The sequence below is a fragment of the Panthera uncia genome, unplaced genomic scaffold, assembly GCF_023721935.1.
Source record: "Panthera uncia isolate 11264 unplaced genomic scaffold, Puncia_PCG_1.0 HiC_scaffold_1396, whole genome shotgun sequence".
NCBI lineage: Eukaryota > Metazoa > Chordata > Mammalia > Carnivora > Felidae > Panthera > Panthera uncia.
The window spans coordinates 1-18221 of record NW_026058026.1 but is presented as its reverse complement, the minus strand read 5'-3'; the positions used below and the strand labels follow the sequence as shown (position 1 = coordinate 18221).

Sequence of the window (18221 nt, the reverse complement as noted above, 5' to 3'; positions counted from 1 at the left end):
AGCCACCCAGGCACCCCACTACTATTCCTCCCTTTAAGGAACTCCCAGCATTGGAATGCAAGAAGCCTGGGATAAGGAGGTTCCTTCTTTAACAATGCTTTTCCTTCCTCCTCATACAGTCATTAACTACTCTGGACTCCCACTTTGTAAACACTTCCGTAATAATGTGGAGAAAACATTACTTAGCGGAATTCACGGAGGACTGCAAAAAGATATGTTGAGCCTGCTCTCTATCAGAGAAGGAGCTAGGAATAGAGTGTCAGGAAAGTGAGCTTTCAGAAGGTGGTGGAGTGTCAGAAATGGAGTCAGAGGCAGCTGAAAGTTGCATTTTGTTCAATATCACCCTACCTCCATTTACTCTATGTTAACGAGGGTGAATTTTTATACACATGTAAAAGTGGTGATGGGCCAGAGATTCAAGATCAGGTGTGATGAGGGGCGGAATAGAGACAGTGTACCAGTACTGAGAGAGTTTCCATGAAAGGACCAAGAGTACCCAAATATTTAGTTATCCAAAGATTTTTTCAAGGGTCATGTTGTAACCAGCCTCCAAGATGGCCCCCAGTGATTCTCCTCTTCTCCCTTCTCCTCTCCACTCCTTCCTACAATGAATTGGGTGGTCTGTGTAACCTATGGAATATCATGGTAATGATGGAGGGTGATTTTCAAGGCGACGTCACAAAAGACAGCCTTTTATGCCTTGCTCTTTCTTGGATCACTAGCTCTGGAGGAAGCCAGCAGCCAAGTTCTAAGGACACTCAAGCAGCACCAAGGGGAGGTCCACATGGCAAGAAATTAAAGCCTCCTGAGCAGCTATGTGAGTCTATCTTGGAAATGAATCCACCAGTCTCAGGCCAACATCTTAACTGCAAGCTCATAGAGACGCTTTGCCACCATTATCTTATGTTTTGCAAACTGTGGTCACTCAGCTGCCTCCCTGAAAGACTCCGAGCTCCTAGAACCCTGAACCCTGGACTTGCTTATTTAAGTCTGTCCCCATCACAGCAGGCAGATTAAAGGCTGAAAGAAAGTGTGTTGGATGAACAATGGTTGCCCTCTAATCAAATGAATGAATAAATGAATGAAGGAGGGAGATATGCCCAGGGTCCTTTGAGTCAAAAGGCACAGACTTCATCTCTAGGTCTTTCTGAAAAACTAGACCTATATCTCACAATAGCCACATCCAAGGGAGAAACTATGACTACTTTCACATAGACTAGGAAAGACTGCCAAACCCTCAAAACAATGGGAAGGAGTCTTCAAGTATCATGGAAAGAAGAGATGTCACTTTGGTAACTGTGGGTGGCAAAGCAGGATTAGAGCAAGGAGACACTACCCTGTGAGTACCTCATTTTACAGCATATGTTTTCCAACAGTCTTGTGAGGTAATCAGAGATAGGATTACAGCTCCATTTTGTTGAAGAGAAAATTGAGAATCAGAGAAGGAAAGGAACTAGCCTGAAGTCACACAGGAAACACATAGTCCTTAAATTCCCAACCAGAGAGTTGTTCCAAGACTCTCTAATGTATTTCTCAAAAGATTGCTTTAGGGGCGGCTGGGTGGCTCAGTCGGTTAAGCGTTCGACTTTGGCTCAGGTCATGATGTCGGGGTTTGTGGACTTGAGCCCCGCATCCGGCTCTGTGCTGACAGCTCAGAGCCTGGAGCCTGCTTTGGATTCTGTGTCTCCCTCTCTCTCTGCCCCTCTCCTGCTCACGCTCTGTCTCTCTCTATCTCAAAAATAAATAAACATTTAGAAAAATTTAAAAAAGAAAAAGATTGCTTTGTATTCCTCTTGGCCTAAGCCTGCACCCACCACAGACCCCTAGGCAAAGGAAAGGAAGTGAAACGAGTAGTTGCTTTCCTGCTGAGAACACTTCCAGTCTGTTTGCAAAGAGATCCCACCAAACCGCCTATTTATTGGGGTGGGGGTGGACAGGGGTTTGAGCAGGGATTTATGAAAGGAAAGGGAAGGGCTGAAGAAGCTCTGGATGGCAGAATTCCACTCAGCGTCATTTAGGCCCCTCCTCCTCCCAGAAGCCAGCTAGGAATGATCCTCCTCGCCTGAAACTCCCACTCCTTTTTCTGAACTCATTGTGAAGTTGGTGGGTGACGTATTGGGAGAGCAGAGCAGTGAGAGGAAGTGGGGCATTGCCTGGATTTCACGGATTTACCTCCATTTGTACCCCCATCTCCACCTCCTAATGTACTTTATACGGGCCTCTATCATAGGTCTTATCAATCCAGCCCAGTCTAAATAAATTATATAAACTCTTCTCTGGCATATTTGGCAAAGAATGAAGGATTTCTGCAGTTTCTCAATAATTACTCTTTAAATATTAATAATTGAGATAAAGACAAAAGAAGAGAACACTAAATGTAAGTATTTACAAATACTCTGCCTACTGTCTTTTCCCTGGAAACAGGAGCATAACAGAAGCTGAGAGCAGACCAGACTGCTTTTCAGGAGAAAGAAGGGAAGCAGGGAAAGGGGGAGAGAAGAGGCAAATGGGCGGCGGTGAGTGGTGGGAAGAGATGGAGATGAAATGAGCTGTCACCCTGAAGGATGGAGCTCTGGGGAGAGATTTGTACTGAGAAGTTTCGTGAAATAATCGTATGTGTTGTGATATAATTCCCATCTTGTTTCCAAGGGCATTCAGTAAAGATTTCTGCTCTTGTAGAGTCTCATTTGTGTTTCTCTTAGAGGCACCACTGACCCAATTCTGCCCTAAAAATGATGACATACGCCTCAGTTAAGTTATAATAATGCTACTTCTACTACTACTAATAGCATCTACTCTTTAAAAAAAAAATTGTTTTAAACATTTTTTTTTTATTTTTTTTTAACGTTTATTTATTTTTGAGACAGAGAGAGACAGAGCATGAACAGGGGAGGGGGAGAGAGAGAGGGAGACACAGAATCTGAAACAGGCTCCAGGCTCTGAGCTGTCAGCACAGAGCCCGACGCAGGGCTTGAACTCACGGACCGTGAGATCGTGACCTGAGCCGAAGTCGGACGCTTAACCGACCGAGCCACCTAGGTGCCCCACATTTATTTATTTTTGAGACAGAGAGAGACAGAGCATCAACGGGAGAGGGTCAGAGAGAGAGGGAGACACAGAATCCAAAACAGGCTCCAGGCTCTGAGCTGTCAGCACAGAGCCCAACGCGGGGCTCGAACCCACAAACCGTGATATCATGACCTGAGCTGAAGTCAGACGCTTAACCGACTGAGCCACCCAGGCACCCCAGTAGCAACTACTCTTTAGTGAGTGCCTTTTGTGTGCCAGATCCAGACACTTGTAATGTCATCAACTGGATTTAAAATGTTTCTAATTGACTACAAATAGCTTTGTATGATTGGTGATTCACAGATATTCGCAGGTATGATCTGTTCCTGGAGTCACAAACTCATTTGTCTGCAAGGATGAGTCTCTAGTGAAGTGGGCTATCTTTAACAGTATAAATTTGATATTGACCGTGCAGGTCAGGTGATGTAAGGGAGGAACAGACACAGGTCAACTGGAGAGCCATGCCCCAAGAAGGCAGCTGCTACTTAGTCTAGGCCAATTTTTGCCATGAGGAAACACGGCCTCACTGTTACTGGATCCTGTGTAAGTTTTTCCACAGAAGTCAGAAATGCCTTTTCGTATGTATTCCTAATTTTTAAATTAATTATAAATCTTTAGGAGAACTAGCTTGTGGCCTCTCTTTACTAAAAGGGGCCAAAGAAGAAACGGTAATTAATGTCATTTGGTCAGAAAAGCTTAAGCCACTCGGCTCTTGAGAAAAAAGGGAAAAACAACAAAACAAAACAAAAACAAAAACAAAATGAAACCAAAACCAGAGACCAGAACAGGAACACGGTGTGTCACAAGGCTTTTGTAGAAACTTGGTTTCTTTATAATCCAGCTTATATCCTTTTAGGTCTGTAGTTCTCTAACTCAGCTGCTGGATTTCCCTAAAGGAAATTGCGTACTGGCTGAAGATGACACAGTGAAATCATAAAGAAAAGTGTTCAAGTTTAAAAGATAGGCTGTGTTCCAGCTGAGTGAAGCAACCAGATCTGTTCTGGGCTTCCCTACATTTCCAGCCACAGCAATTTCTGGGACTGGTTCCTACTGGGGGTCCAGGGGAGAAAGCTAAATTTCTTAAAATCCTTCCACCTGCACAGCACACTGTTGCTGAGTTCTGTGTTCTAAGGCCAAAAATAGGGTAAGAATGGAAAAAGGGAATGGGAGTGGGGGTGGGGATGAGAGGGAGATTTAAATTCTCAGGCTCAAATAATGTCAGAGCAGGGAGGGACCTTAGATAGCATTCTAACCCAATTTTTATACATCTTTTATTTCTTAACATTTCAAAATTAGGATATACTTGTGCTAACAGATCGCTATAAATAGAAAGCAGACACTCCTTCCTCTCTTGCCTTCATTTACAGCTGGAGAAACAAGCTCGTAGAGGGAAGTGATATGCATTGTCACCTAGTTAGAGTGCAGGGCAAGTTTTCACGGAGATCGACATTGGGATTGAGCAGGATTGTTTCCTATAGAAAGGGAAGAGGCTGGAATGTTGAGGAGAACGTTTAGTCTCAGATATTTTTATAACTGAGAAAAGACAGGAAGAAAAAAAGACTATGCTCAGAGTTTTATATATGTTGTTGTTGTTGTTGTTGTTGTTGTTTTTACGTAAGCCTTACCTCTCCCCTGGGAGGGAGGTATAGTTATTCTCATATTAAACATGAGGAAACTGGGGATCAGAGGGTTAATTAACTTGCCCAATATCACACAACTAGAAAAGTGGAGTAACTAGAATCCAGGTCTCTATAACCCTCAAGTTTCAATCCCATATATCACTCATGTAAATTAAAAATGGTTTCCTCTGCCTCTGGGCACATGAAGCCCAGCACCAGAGCTCATGGAGATGGTGGGTACGTTCTACAGTGCATTGGCTGTGTGTTCTCCTCCAAGTGCATGGCCCTTAGCTACTATGCAATATGGTTTATCAAAAAAAAAAAAATCAGGACATTTTCATTATGATACGTCTTTACTAACTCTCCAAATTCTCTTTGAACTTTATTCTGATGTGAGAGAATGGGGAACGGAGTACCTGCTGAGAGACTCTAAGATGCAGGGGCAAGAAAAGGGAAGAGAGTCATACTGCTCAGACACAAGGGTACCATATCTTGGTCAGCAATGAAGAGAACCCTGGAGATCTGGGTTGTGAGGCTATCATCCACCCTGATATAGCTAATTGACTTGGGTCTTGGTTTTCTCCCATGTAAAGTGGTACAAAGAAGGGATTGGACCAAATGAATTCTGAGGTTCCTTCCAACTCTGAGGTCTATGGTTCCAAGAATAGATATAGATGCCCAGTGGGGGAAATGTTTTAAATCAGCCAAAAACTTAACAAGCAAAAGAGAAGAGACTCATATGAAGAATAGAAGACAGGCAGACTACAGATATCATTTAATCTAGTGTCTGAAAAATGGTATCTAGTCTCTGCTGCAGTAAGCTCTTGCCCCCTTGAGACAGGCCATGTCATTGTTGGCCAGTTCTCATGGTTAGAATTTCTTACAGTGAGTCAGACTTGCTTTCTGAGACCTAACTGTGCCATGGGAACCATAGAGCCCATTTTAAATATACTTCCAAAAAATAGTCTTCAGATATTGGAAAACAGTGAATGTAACTCCCCAGATTTATCTCTTCTCCAGGATAAGTATTCCTTGAACCACACCATTCATCCCTCAAGAGACAGGGTTTCAGGTCCCGTGATCCGGGCTCATTCATTCAACAAACATTTGCGAGGCATATATGTGCCATGTTCCATGGGAAAAACTGGGAATACACAAGGTGAAGAAAACACAGTCCTAACACTCAAGGGCTTTACTTCTAGTGGGAATGACAAAGAAGTCCCTAAACCATTGCACCAACCCTAGTAGAAGGTGTGTAAGTGTAGTGGGTGTCGAAGAAGGAGACAGTCAAATCTACCCAACGGGTCAGGAGGACTTTGTGGAGGAGAGACTTCTTCCTCTGTAGGTCCGTACATAAATCACTTTATCTTCCTCTTCATCCAAGGACTTTACCTCCTTCTGCCTTCTTTTCTTGGCATTTCTCTAACACATCCTGTTAGAGTGTTATGTTTCAGGAAATTTTTTAAAAATATATTCATCTGCCACCTTAGAAATGTTTTCATAAGAAGAGAATCTAGCAGCTTGTGACAAGAATGACTATTTCGGCACATAAAGTCTGAGACACTTTTACCAGCTCCCATTCTTACAGTCTCTCCAACCTAGCTTTCCTCTCTTTCGTTATTCTCTTTTTCTTCCTTTCTCCTTCAGGATTTCTCTCACTCTTCCTTTCAAGGCATTTTTACAATCTCATAGTTAATCCTCACCACACAGCTTTTTTGTAAATTCAGATGGGTTAAGGGACATGACAGAGGGCACAAGCTGGGAAGTAGCAGAAGCACGATTTGAACCTAGCTCGTCTGATAAATATTCACATTCAATTATAGGAAAAGAGGTCACAGGGTTTCTATCTGACCCTTTGCTAATACATGAATGCATATTTGAAAATATAATCATTTCCACTACAGGCTAAAATGCAGGCCTAATTCTCCCACCTAGTTCCCTTCTATCCTTCTTGGATGAAGTATAAAATATCCTCTCCTAACTGCGTTTAACCTGTTTCTGCTAAATGTACGTATTTTCAAAGTATTTAATCATCACTTTCACGTAAAAAAGTTGTCTTCTCAAAAAAAATTTTTTTTATCTTCTCATAATGTCCTGAGCAGGTAAATGTGTCAAAGTCCTTTATCTTATCTTAGAGGATGCAGCATGATATAAAAAACAAGGTTTCCTAAAAGTCAGCAATCTCTATACCACTTTCATTATTTTTGCTACATTCTTGAACTACTTACAGCACTTTAAAAAACTATTTTAATTTTGGGGTACCTGGGTGGCTCAGTGGATTGAACATCTAACTCTTGATTTCGGCTCAGGTCATGATTTCACAGTTTGTGAGATTGAGCCCTGCATAGGGCTGCATGCTGACAGGGAGGAGCCCACTTGAGATTCTCTCCCTCTCTCTCGCTCTCTCTGCCCCTACCCCATGAGGACGCGTTCTCTCTCTCTCTTTTTCTCACTCTCTGTCTCTCTCTCTCTCAGAATAAATGAATAAACTTTTAAAAAACCCTGTTTTAATTTCAATTTATTTACTTTTTTAACTTAAATTTTAAGGTGAACTTTAAATCTTTATATAGTGTCCCTATATGTAATGCCAAATTTTGATGTGCTCTTTATGTGTTCTTAATATTAAAATAAATGTATAATTATAGTATCTATAAACATTTGTTCTGCACTACTTAAAATAACCTCAAGAGCACATCGGTTAAACCAAGGCTGCTGCATGCAAAACTCTAAGGGTGCCATTTACATCATGGTCATGTCAGAGCTGTTCAAAGCTGTGGCTACACACGTTAGCCTGAGTAAACCTTGGGAACTTTAAGAAATAATGGAAAATAGAAAGGATACTTAATGGGAGTCTGTAAACCTGTACTTGAGCCCTGGCACTGCCCCTGACTTACGGTGTGATTGAGGGTAGATCCTTTCATCTCTCTGGACCCCAGCTTCCAGATCTGAAAATTGAGGGGGGTTGACCTGAAGAGCTAAAAAGTTGTTACCATCTTTGTTGTATTGTTGTCCAATCTGTGTTGGATTGTTACAATCCAGTTGTTAACAATCTTTCTTTTGAGTAGCTTTAGTCATTTTAGATACCATTCTGAAGCTTTCCCTAGCTCTTACTCCCAGAGGAAAGCCTTGCTGTTATTGTAATTCAGCCAGATAAAATGGGTACTTACAGACTGAGAAAAAGAATTTTCTTTGCTCCTGTACTCAGGAGATAAGATCAGGCAAGTCTTCCAAGACAGGGTTCACATTGGGCAAGAGGACAGCTCTGGGGAAAATTGTGGATTTCATGTTATTGTATAAAGCCAGATGTTACCACTATGTTTATAGATACCGGTATCTGTGAATTTTTTTTCTCTTGACTAGAGAGTAAGCTGTTTGAAAGTAGGATGAAATCCTCATAGTGCATTAATGCAGTAGGATCACAGTAAATGTTTGAAAATGGGAACACAAAGGGAAGGAGAGAAAGGAAAAGGGAGACAATGGAAGAAAGGAAGGGAAGAGAAAAAGATGGGACTGGAGGGCTTGTCCTTTTATTCTCTAGAATAGGCTAAATCATTTTGGCTCATCACAGGAGTGACACCTAGATGTGAAGGACGATTATTTCACAAATTCTGTTCTTTGTCTTAATTTTCAAGAATGCATTATTTCACACAGTAGAAATGCCATATAGGATGTTTTTCTAATCCTTTCACCACAGTTAAGACTATTTTGAGATTTCCCTTGTGTATCTTTGATCTTTTATTCATAAATGCATCCTATTTAAGTGATTTAAATACAATGCTAATTATTGTATATTTTATTAATTCATTTATTTATTCCAAAAATACTTTTGAGCCCCTACTATGTGTCAGAACCCATGCTAGACATTGCTGAAAACATAATGATGAATAAGATATAGTTCATGACCTCAAATTTTCTATAGGCTATTTTGGGAGAAAGATGGGTAAGTTACAAAAGACCATTGACATTTATGAATTACTATTCATTGTTTCGGCTATCCAATTCATGAAGAGCCTCAGAGATCCATGACATGAATCTAATTGTAATGAGAATAATTACACTGATATTGTGGGCTGTTGAGAGGATTAACTTAGATAATGCATTTTTAAACACCCAGCATGAATTTGAATCAAGAGCACTGTAAAAATCTTGTACAGGAGGAACTCACTTGGCTAGTCAAGCCAAGCAGAGAAAATGGGTTGTAAAGAGGTGGGAAATGAAGATAGAATACCCCATTCTCCAAATTTGGGGAAGGGAAAACATTTCTTGTCATCAATTTAAAAAATACATGAAATCAGCAGCACAAATTGTAAAACATAAGTGACAATCCAAGTTCTTGTGTGGCAGTATTTATAAAAATTACAAACTATCAAGATAAAAAGAAAAAGAAACATAATGATTGAAAAGAAAAAACATAAGCATGCTGATATAAATCCAGTGAAGACCACTCCTCCTGCCATCTCCACCTAGATGACAATCTGTTTCCCTTCTGCACAAATATAGTTGTTCATATCAAACTCGCACAGTTTGTATCACTTAGAACAATTTATGATGCATCTTTAGTTGTCAATCTTTTTTAACTCTGATGACATTATTTGAAATTCTCAAAAGTGTTTTAATTTTTCTTTGACCGCCTCTCAGTGGCTGTGTTCAGAGTAGCCTCTATTCTCTGTCTGTTTGCTTCTTTATTTCAGCTCTTATGGTTTATGCCTCCTATTGCCTCTTCTTTACCTCGCCAGAATTATTTGGCGAGAATTAGTGTTTCAGAGACTGGAGAAACTGCCCTAGTGTGTCTTGAGGGTTCAGCACCTCGGACAGCAACATAGGTGCCCTCCCCATTTCAACATTCTCCTCATGGTATGCCTGTGCAACCAATTATGAACAGTAATCATAAATGTATGTGTCAGGGACATGCCATAAGACTCAATTTAATTAGTGTTATCCTAGCAGAATAAACAAAGTGTTGTAAGAGAACCAAGGAGGGAGAGATTGAATCTTCCTAAAGAATCTGGGAAATTTTCCTACAGAAGGTAACAGGATACTGGGTCCTAGGAGAATAGTAGTCATAGTATCCAGCTGTTTGAGCTAAGAGACATCTCAATTGTCATTGTATACAATTTTAGTTTGAAAAAAGTTTTGCGTAGTGAATCAGGATTAATATGGACTGTGAATTACAGAAAACCTAAATAACTTAAAAATAAGGAAGTTTGTTTCTTTCATATAAAAGACATTCAGAGAAAATCAATATAGAGCTGATATGGAGACTTCACAGTTATTAGAGACCCAAGATCCTTATGTCTTTCTCTTCTACTATCCTTAATGCATTCAAATGTGGAGAGTAACTCACGATAGCAGCTAAAACTTGAGTCATCACATCACATCTGCATTCCCAGCAGAATAAAGGGGAGAGTTATAATGGTACCTCTACTATCTAACTCAGTCCTTCTTAAGAACGTGCCCTGGAAATTCCACCCTACAACTTCCGTTCACATTTTACTGGTCATTCCTTGCTGCAGGAGAAGTCAGGGAATGTGATATTTTAGCTGGACATATTACAGTCCATAACAAAATGAGAATTTTGTTAGTAAGAAAGGAGAATAAATATTAGACAATCTGTAGTCTCTGCCACACTTAATAAGCTCTTTAAGGGACCTTGTGGGTCATGTTCTCCTTTGTATCCTAGAGCTTAGCCCAGTAAATGAATAAACTGCATTTTAGAAAAATTGCAAAATCTCCAATTCCTCATGAAAGGTTTTTCTCATTGCACTCTATTTTCCAGAATTTCTACTCACTGGTCCTGTTTCCCCTCTGAAGTCACCCTGAGTAAGTCCTTTGTCTTATGTGGAAAACCTTCAGCTATCTAGAGACACTTCCCATGTTCTGTCTCTTTCTCCGAGGTATTTGCTTCTCTAGGACAATGACCTCCATCTTTTCAGCAATTTCTTATAAGACATGACTCCTGGATTCTCCCTTCCAATTTGGCCCTCATGGCAGAAATTTTGTCCCATCCTGGAGCCAGGAATTAATTAATCCATTTCAACCATGGGCAGGACCTAACTTCAGGTGCTGTCTGGGCTTTGTACTGACTAAAATAAGGCCTTATAAATTATTTTATTTAATTCCCTTGCAATTAAACTTCTTACAAAGTAGATGAGGGAAAAAGAGAGACACATGAAAAGTAAACCATCATCCCCAAAATTGTCACTTGAAATTCACAAAATGTTACTTCCCTGTGTTTCATATTAATAGCCCCTGGCACACTGGGGCTGCCTTTTGGTTGCAGCCCCAGGTTCTGTTCCCTGTTTTCTTTGGGAGTTGAACATCCAGGTCCCATTCCCCTATTTCTCTTCTCCTCAAAGCCTTGCGTCTTTCCAGTTAAAACATTGTTCACTTATTGCACAATGGAGCTTGCACTCTCTACCCTGCAAAGTCAGAAAGAAATTTCCTAGAAGATTTAGCCTTTAGCCCAAGGCCTCAAATTTGCCTGACCTCCCATTAAGCACCCCACCCACCCTTGATCCAGCCTATTTTACTGTTTCTGGGTTCCCTGATTAACTCTGTCTTTACATATTTTATGAATATATTCACCCACCCATGTAGCCAATACATAGATCAAGATACAGAATTTTTAAAAATTGTATAGGAGTATAGTTGAAATATGTTACATTAGTTTCAGGTATACAAATAGTGATTCAACATCTCTTTACGTTATGCTATGCTCACCACAAGTGTAGCTACCATCTATCGCCAAACAGCGCTATTATAATATCATTGACTATATTTCCTATGCTGTACCCTTTATTCTCATGACTTATTCATCATAACTTAAAGTTTGTATCTTCCACTCCCTTTCACCCATTTTACCCACTCCCTCCCCACCGCCTCTGGCAACCATCAGTTTGTTCTGATTCTACTTTTTGTTTGTTCATTTATTTTGTTTTTAGAGTGAAATCATATGGTATTTGTATTTCTCAATCTGACTTATTTTACTTGCAAAATACCCTCTAGGTCCATCCAAGTTGTCACAATTGGCAATATCTCATTTTTTATGGTTGTATAATACTCCATTATCTATGTGTACATCTTCTTTGTCCATTCATCTATCAATGGACACTTATGTTGTTTCCATATATTTTTTTAAATAAAAAAATTATTTAGAGAGAGAAAGAGAGAGCAAGTAAGGGAGGGGCAGAGAGAGAGCATGAGAGAGAATCCCAAGCAGGCTCCATGCTGTCAGCACAGAGCCGGACACAAGGCTTCGTCCCACAATGAGATCATGACCTGAGCAGAAATCAACAGGGGGGGGGGGGGGGGGGGGGGGGGGCGGCGGCGCCTGGGCGGCTCAGTTGGTTAAGAGTCTAACTCTTGACTGCCGCTCAGGTCATGATCTCACGGTTTGTGAGTTTGAAGCCCACATTGGGCTCCGTGATGCTCTCTCTCCCTGCCCCTCCCCTGCTTTCTCTCTCTCTCAAAATAAATAAGTAAACATTAAAAAAAAAAAAAGAAATCAAAAGTCAGCGGCTTAAACTGACTGAGCCACCTATGTACCCAATGTTGCTTCAGTATCTTGGCTATTGTGAATAATGCTGCAATAAACATAGGGGTGCATATATCTTTTCAAATCAGTGTTTTGTTTTCTTTGGGTAAATATCCAGTAGTGGAATTATTGGATCGTATAATATTTATATTTTTAATTTTTTGAGGAACCTCCATACTGTTTTTCACGTTGTCTTTACCAATTTACATTCCCACCAACAGTGCATAAGGATTCCAAGATAAAGAATATTTGTAGCCACCTAGAAGACTCCTATGTGCCTTCATTCAGTGAACACTCACCCGTCAATGACAGCCCCTATTCTAGTGAGTTTGCCTGTTTTTGAACTTCAGGTAAGTGGAATGATCCAGTATGTACTCTTTTGCATCTGACTTCTTTCCTTCATCATTAAGTTGGAGAGATTCACTCATGTTGTGAGTAGCACTATTTTGTTCTTTTCCATTGCTGTGTCCATTGTGGCAAAGGTTTTCAACATTATTTCAATTTGAGTCCAATCTATAGACAAGATGGAGAACCTTGGCTCTAGAGTCAGAAAAAACAGGGGTTGAATCCTATCTTCAAAATTATTTGACCTGGATTCACCCCTGAAATGTCTACTCTCATGGTCATTGGGCTCAATTAGATATTGAGTTTCACTTAATTATTATAGGCCTTACATGGCATCAAATTAACTCACAGAGGCCCAAGATAACAGCATCTGGTACTTCTCCTCCGTAGTTCTTGTAGTAATCTAATAATTAGTTTTCTTTTGCCTCCCCCTGCAAGGGGACAGCTCAGGTACAAGGAGTTAAGATTACATCAGTGCATATAGTGACAACCTTAGTTTAGAAATGACCTATCTTAAATGAGAATCAATATTTTGCATCCTATGGACACCCTTTCAGATTCCCTGTGGGAGATTAGTTTACTGCACTTAGGGAGATCCAAAGTCATGGCTTCCTACCTTAGATATCCTGACTTACATGCACTTTACCAATTGGGAGTTATTTTTACCATAAACAATGTGGCCTAATATCATAGCCCTCATTGTACCTTTATTGTATTTCCAGGGAGACAGAACATAAAGTTAACCCAAATTTGTCCTGAAAGGAGGAGAAAGCGAAAATGCTATATTCATATTCTCTTCAGCTGACACGCTAACCAAGGAGATTAGGTCTGAAAATGACTTTCTCTTTGAGTCAAAAACAGTATTTGCTGTATGAAAATGCTTAGTAAGTGTTTGCCAATGAGTAAATTATGACAAATAACAACATTAAAGAGTTGCTTCACTCTTAACATTTAACTAAAACAAAACCAAACCAAATGACTATTATGTTACCTTGGGTGAATCTTAATTTCTCCTAACTTCTGCTACCTCTTCTGTGAAATGGAAATAACTATTCCCAATTTATTGGGATTGTTGTAAGAATTAAATGAGATAATGTATGTAAAAGATATTACAAACAGCTAGACTTCATTATTATAAATGGAGAGGAGGCCTATATAGAGAGAAGGGATTTGTTAGCAGGTTACATATGGTGGCAGAACTGTTCAGGTCTCCTGACTTCCAGCCCAGTGCTTGTCCACGATACCATGTGGCCCCTTTTCACAAGTTGTCTTACCTAGTTATTGTTTAGGAAATCAAACATCCTAAAACAATCAGGACTTTTGTCCAAGAGAGACAACTTCTGTGAAGGGTCCACTTTGCCCTGTAGACTGCTCACCCATCCTGCACAGGACACAGTCCACTCAGATGCCCTTCTCCTGGCGTTAAGGGTGAAATTAAGATTTTTCTCCAGGCCATAAGAAAAAGTGAAACTTATGTTCTCAGCTTGCTGCTGACTAGCAGATGAAGGGCAAACAGAACCTCCAAGCATTCATTCTTGAAGACTCTGGTTCCTTTTTCAACAGCCACTGCAAGAAGGGGATATGAAAAGCAATATGATCAGAAGGTAATGAAAGAACAAATCTCACTGGGAGTTAAATACCATTGTTAAAAAAAAAAAAAAAAAAAAAAAAAGCACCATGGGCAGAAGCCCAAAAATCAGAGGCTTCCCCGAGTGTTCTTTGAATCCATTTTTTTTAAGCTGTTAAAAACACCCTTAAAATAAACCTGCCATCTTGTGAGGACAGGAAGAAGGTTACCCGTCTTTCCATCTCCATCTGTAGGGCTAGCTCAGCTTTAGGCTTCCTTGAGCCACACTCCCCCGCCTCCAGCCTGTTCTTTACAACATGTCAGGGTGGGGTTGATTATAGTTTCTTTCCCTAACTTAGCGAAATTCAGTCAGAATTAAAATTTGAAGTGAATTTGAAGGAAAGACTATATAGTAGTTCGCTTCACAATGCATTTTATTCTTGCTATTTCATATTCTCTAATCATTTCTCTTTTTTTATGTTTATTTTTAAGAGAGACTCAGAGTGCGAGTCGGGAGGGACAGAGAAAGAGAGGAAGACACAGAATTTGAAACAGACTCCAGGCAAAGCCCAACGCGGGACTCGAACTCAGGAATGGCGAGATCATGACCTGAGCCGAAGTTGGAATGTTTAACCGACTGAACCATCCAGGCATCCCTAGTATTCTCTAATAATTTCTAACATTGCTCTCAGCCATTTGTATTTATCAGTATGAGTTTGGATCAGGTCAGTTTGTGAGTTAGGTCAGGGCTCAGGTTATATCTAAGATTAGAGCTCAATCTGCTGCTAAGGTCATGGCTCATACTTCGGTTGGGATCAGGGTTCACCCTGTGATTACAGCTCCATCTATGGTGGGCTATGAATATAATCTGTGATTAGGGTAGAGACCTGTCTGTGACTAGTGTTAAGGCTCCATCTGTGCTGTAATCAGGTCTCAGCCTGTGGCAGAGATCAGATTTGTTCGTGGTGGGCACAAGGATTCAATCAGGGGCTGGGCTCATAGCAGGATAGGGTTCTATTCCAGGAAAGAAGGTCATGAAGTGTTGGTCAGAAGTTCAAAGAGTCCATTGAGTTGCTGTCAGATCAGAGGACTGAGCAGATGGGGGAACCAGAGAACCAAGTTGGGGGGGGGGGTCAAATAGAGTTGGTGACTGCCATCACCATGGCTTACATTAAAAGGACTAACCATACCAAGTGTGGGTGAGGATTTGGAGCACCTGGAGCTTTCTTATATTGCTCGTAGGAGTATACATTGAAAAACTATATTGAACAGCTCTGGCAGTATAAATAAAGGTAGGCATATATATGTATGCCATCTTGGTTCAGCATTTCCACTCCTGGAATTGACAGACAACTGCTACACACAACATGGATAAATCTCATGAAATAGTGTTAAGCAAAAGAAGCCAGACACCAACGAATATTTTATGATTCCATTTATAAGAAGTTCAAAAACAGACAAAATTAATCTATGATGATAGGAACTAGATAAGGGTTACATTTGGGAGAGATATTAACTGGAGGGGGGCACAAAGGAGCCTTCCAAAAGTCTATGTTTTGAACTGGATGGTGGTTACACCATACATAAAAATTCACTGAACATTTAACATTTGTACCTTTTGCTACATGTAAGTTCTATCTCAATGAGAGAAAAGAGAGTAAGGAAACCGTATGGAAGTGTGGTTGGCTAGGGACACCTGGCTGGCTCAGTTGGTAGAACATGTGACTCTTGATCTCAGGGTGGTGAGTTCCAGCCCCACAATGGATGTTGAGATTACTTAAGAAAAAAAAAATTTTTTTTAAGTGTGGTTGAGGGGAACCTGGCTGGCTCAGTTGATTGAGTGTTGGACTCTTGATTTTGGCTTGGGTCATGATCCCAGGGTCATGGAGTCGAGCCCCGAGTTGGACTCCATGCTGGGCGTGAAGCCTGTTTGGATTCTCTCTCTCTCTCTCTCTCTCTCTCTCTCTCTGCCCTTCTCGCAGGTTCACATGCATACTCTCTCTCTCTTTAAAAAAAAGAAAAGGTGGTTGAAAAAAAAATTTAGCTGAAGACTGGTTGGGGAGTTAATTCCATAATGTCTTGTTGAGCCTGGGGAGTGGGCCTGGAGGGTGTCGGGGGTAGAGGGGTGCAGCCTTTGAAGCAATCACACTGGGAATAATATAGTGTTAGAAAGCCACACACTTGGAGTCAAAAGTCCTCTGAGTTTGGATCTCAGCACTGTGCTTAGTATCTAATCCAGTGGGAAACATGGTATGTTGTGATCTGTCATGAGGTACCCCACAAATTATTCATTGGTAATTATAAGTCACTGAAGCTTTTAATATTTTCCTATTAATTCCTTTCAATTCGTGATACATGCATTTGGTTACAAACAAATTAAGCCTTATAGAACAGTATACAGTGAAAAGTCTATTTTACTCCCATTTCTGACTCCAAACACCAGTTCCTCAGTCTCCCTCTTGAGAGACAACCACTATCATTGGCTTCTTAAATATCATTCCAGAGAGTCTATGCATATTTTTTTAATGTGTATTTATTTTTGAGAGAAAGACAGAGTGAGCAGGGGAGGGGCAGAGAGAGAGGGAGACACAGAATCCGAAGCAGGCTCCAGGGTCTGCGTCGTCAGCACAGAGCCCAATGCGGGGCTCGAACTCATAGACTGTGAGATCATGACCTGAGCCGAAGTCAGATGCTCAACCAACTGTGCCACCCAGGCACCCCAGAGTCTATGCATATTCATGAATTATGTCCTTGCAGAAAATCACAAGGTACCCCTGTAATAATGTTGCTTATATATTGAATGCTTTATTTTATTTTCAAAATGGAATTAAGTTTTCATTATAAAAATAACACGTTTATTTAAAATTGTATAAAGTAAAAGTGAAAACTCCCTAACCCACTGTACCACATCTTACTCCCCAATTCTAGAGTTAACCACTGTTTCTAGAGTTAACAGTTTCTTATGCGCATTCCTGACAACTGTATGCATGTGTAAATATACATAGAATATTGCTATAAACAGTAAACTTGCAATCCGAATTTTTTCATCAACAATATATCAGGGACACCTGGGTGACTCACTTGGTTAAGGCTTCGATTATTTTTTTAAAGTTTATTTTATTTATTTTGAGAAAGAGAGAGAGAGAGAGGAAGAGAGAAGAGAGAGAATTCCAAGCCTGCTCTGTGCCATCAGCACAGAGCCTGACATGGGACTAAAACCTGTGAACTGTGAGATCATGACCTGAACTGAAATCAAGAGTCAGATGCTTAACTGACTGAGCCATCCAGGTGCCCTGCCACGCAAGTATCCGACTCTTGATCCCAACTGAGGTCATGATCTCAGGGTCCTGAGTTTAAGCCCCACACTGGGTATGAAGCCTATTTAAAACAAAACAAAACAATACATCTGAGATATCTTCCCACATCAATTACATATAGCTCAATTTACCCTTCTTCTTTTTTTTAAAGATGTTTATTTATTTATTTTTGAGAGACAGAGACAGAGAGAGAGGGAGAGAGAAAATCCCAAGCAGGCTCCAAGCTGTTAGTGCAGAGCCTGACGTGGGGCTTGAACCCACAAACTGTGAGATCATGACCTGAGCTGAAATCAAGAGTTGCACACTTAACCGACTGAGCCACCCAGGTGCCCCTCAACTTACCCTTCTTAACACAGCATCACATGTTTTTCCGGAGAGAAAGCGGTAATGATGGGGCAGGAATTACACATGGGCATTTGAAAGAATCATTTGTCATATGTGTTACAGAAGAAAAGCATATTGAAAGCAAATAACCTAAGCCATCTGGGTCTCAGTTTCTCATCTGCAAAATGGAAATGATAATGAAAAAGCCCTGACTGCCTCACCAGATTGTTGTGAAGATTACAAGGAGAGGAGAATGGGTGACAGAGTACTTTGAGAACTGAAAAGTGCTGTGCAAATGTGAGAGACTGTTATTTCTGAAGGGGAGAAATGAAGGGCAGTAGTTCCAGAGTCTAAAGTCTAACAACCAACACTAATAATAATTGCTTTTCCTGCCTTTCTTCACCAAATGAACTGATCTTCTTTGCATAATAATCATGAACATTTGT

At 40.5% G+C, this 18221-nt stretch overlaps 1 long non-coding RNA gene across 2 annotated transcripts in view; it reads left to right on the top strand.

Moving 5' to 3' along the window:
* Positions 1 to 18192, top strand: part of LOC125917013 (uncharacterized) — a 55897-nt gene extending 37705 nt beyond the window's left edge. Inside the window, exons 3-4 of one of the 2 annotated variants that reach the window (XR_007456078.1) lie at positions 12444 to 12572; positions 14627 to 18192. This is a non-coding gene — a long non-coding RNA (uncharacterized LOC125917013). Of the gene's footprint in view, positions 1 to 722; positions 1556 to 12443; positions 12573 to 14626 lie in introns of those variants that run through there. The other variant, XR_007456079.1, reaches the window with a different exon arrangement.
* Positions 18193 to 18221: the final 29 nt, after the last annotated feature.